Source organism: Fragaria vesca, linkage group LG6 (assembly GCF_000184155.1).
Source record: "Fragaria vesca subsp. vesca linkage group LG6, FraVesHawaii_1.0, whole genome shotgun sequence".
NCBI lineage: Eukaryota > Viridiplantae > Streptophyta > Magnoliopsida > Rosales > Rosaceae > Fragaria > Fragaria vesca.
In genome coordinates, this window is record NC_020496.1 from 30,268,729 (window position 1) to 30,271,767 (window position 3,039).

The following is a 3,039-nucleotide window of genomic DNA, read 5'->3' on the forward strand; positions in this document are numbered from 1 at the left end:
CTCTCTCTCTCTCTCTCTCTCTCTCTCTCTCTCTCTCTCTCTCTCTCTCTCTCTCTCTCTCTCTCTAGACCATCACTCTCATGCAGGCCTTTCTCTCCATTCTCACCGCTCCTTCCTCCGCCGCCACCTTCAAGTGCACCACTCCCACCAACGCCACCTCTAACTTCGTCCCCACAAACGCCACCACTCTCAAAGCCGTCAAGACCCTCTTCAACATCACCCGGCCACCTCCGCACCCTCCTCGGAGCCAACAACCTCCCTCTCTCGACCCGACCCGACTCACCCGTCCTCGCCGCCAACAAGCTCCTCGTCCCTTTCTCTTGCACCAAGCCTTAGATCTGGGTCACCTTTCTCTCTCGCTCGACTCAGCCGTCCCTGCCGCCGACAAAACGCTGCTGCTGCCACATTTCTCTCTCTACCAAGCCTTCTCGCCGACCCACCACCGTCCCTCGAAATTTCAAAGGGGTAAGAAATCAAGGTAAGTTTTTCAATTTTTCTGGTTTAATTAGCTTTGGTGATAGATTTATGTGTTTTTATTTAATTTGATTTTGATTTTAATTTTGGTTAGAATGTGATTGATATGATGGTGGTGGCATGGTGATTATTTGGTACAGTGGTGGTGGTATATTTGGGGCAGATTGTTGGCATGAATTGAAAGAGAGATACTGTATTAAAGTTTACGTTCTGACCCCCAGTAGAAGTCTACTGGGGGTGAGTAACCTTCCACTACGTTTACTAAAGAGCAATGAATTTGTTTATTAGCGTAAGAATGAGTATCTGTTGTGTATAATTAGCATGAAATTGAAACGAATATACTGTATTTAAGTTTACTGACCCCCAGTGGAAGTTTACTGCGGTAGAAGTTTACTAGGGGGCAGTAAACTTCCACTGAGTTTATTAGAGGACAATGAATTTGTTTATTAGGGTAAGAATGGGTATCTGTTGTGTATAATTGACATGAAATTAAAAGAAAGATATTGTATTGAATTTTAATGACCCCTAGTAGAAGTTTACTGGGGGGCAGTAAACTTCTACTGGATTCACGAATTGACGTTTTTATTTATTTTTAAATTTTTAGCGGTTTACTAGGGAGCAATGAATTTGTTTATTAGCGTAAGAATGAGTATCTGTTGTGTATAATTAACATGAAATTTGAAACAAAGATACTGTATTTAAGTTTACTGACCCCCAGTAGAAGTTTACTAGGGGGCAGTAAACTTCCACTTGGTTTATTAGTGGGCAATGAATTTGTTTATTAGGGTAAGAATGTGTATCTGTTGTGTATAATTGACATGAAATTGAAAGGAATATATTGTATTGAATTTTAAGGACCCCTAGTAAAAGTTACTGGGGGGCGGTAAACTTCTACTGGGTTCACTAATTGGCGTTTTTATTTTTTTTTAAAATTTTTTTTCACCTTTAGCTACGGAATTCAACTATTCCGTCTCCTAAGTGAATAATTTTTTTTTTAATTGTAAAATAAAATCCGTCACCTAAGTGCTTAGGAGACGAAAGTAAGAACCACTTAGGCGACTGAATTTTAGGTTTCGTCGCCTAAGTGTCTACCTCACTATACATAGGCGACGGATCTTAACCGACGGACGTTCCGTCTCCTAAGTACTTAGGAGACGAAATTTGTCACTTAGGAGACGAAATAATTCCGTCTCCTAAGTGCTTTTTTCTAGTAGTGCATGTGCTCGATCGACCATCTTGTAATAAAATTTATGAAGACCACAAATATTGTGATGGTCTACAAGACGGTTGAATATATATAGGCACACAAATATCCCCTTGAATGATGGGGAAATGATATTAATCTTTGCAAAAAGATGGCCTTATGATCAACTTTCTTTGTGAGCAAGGTATCCAAGAATTTTGGCTTGGCAAAATAATATTATCATTCAACAATGGGTGTCCATTGGAATTCGTGACGATCCTACTCTTAATGGTGGATCCAAAGTGACCGAAATGGTCATGCCAAAACATGAGTGTTCATTGATCAATGACTTGCGGTTCACGATATGGTATGCCTCATTGGCGCAATGGTTGTATAACACATTCCAGGAGAGAGGGCACCAATCTCTCGGATTCTTTCCAATATTCACCTTTTGGCTGTAAGTATTGGAAGCGATGCAAAGATATTTCACATTGTTCTCATTTTTTCAAGTTTGTCATCTCTTGTATAAATGAGATGAGATATGTCATATTCCATGAATGTCAGAACTGCGGTTCTTAACTTGAAATAATTTACACTTCATGAGGAAGTAATTCACTCAAAAATTTGGGTTCGTTGTTGACATATCTATTTAAACAATGGAACATGGATGAGCCATGTGCTCTAAGCTTTGGGTCGAGACTTTATCATTAGAATATGAAGTTCTAAATATTGGTGGTTTGAACATATATGGGGTCCAAACACTTAGCACTCGAAACTTCGGGTTTGAGATAGACCAATAAGAACTTGAAGTTCATATTTATTATGTATGTAGGTATGATATCCAATAAATGAATTCAAACATACATAGATATGATATAAGAACAACCGTACCATATATAAACTTATGAAAATATCAAAGTAATGATATGTGGGGTACTTACATCGTTGATATGTGTGTCTAGCAAGATACATGAAACGATATGGATGTTGATTCCCACTCGCATAATGAATGTTGTTGATGCGATTTGGTATGAATTTGTGGATTTCCTCATGGATTGACATAATCAACATTATATAATGTCATAAGAATAAAGAAGGAAAAATTTCAGTTTACTCCCCTGAACTTTAAGTCTAAAATCAATCTGATACCTCTTTTTTTTTTTTAATCAATTTCATCCATAAATTTTCAAAATTTGAATCTCGCGCAAAACATGACGTCATGCGCTGATGTGGAGCAAACAAGGTTGGCCCATATTTCAGCTAAAACCCTAATTGGGGCCGAAATGACTAAAATAGCCATTGTTACGGTTTTCCCTCAATTACAACCCAAAAGCATAAACCTAAAGATCAAAAACTTAATCATTTTACCCTCTCTCTCTCTC

At 38.3% G+C, this 3,039-nt stretch overlaps 1 protein-coding gene across 1 annotated transcript in view; it reads left to right on the top strand.

Moving 5' to 3' along the window:
- The window catches only part of LOC101308310, a 59,588-nt gene that overhangs the window by 44,778 nt on the left and 11,771 nt on the right, over window positions 1–3,039 (top strand). The window lies entirely within an intron of this gene.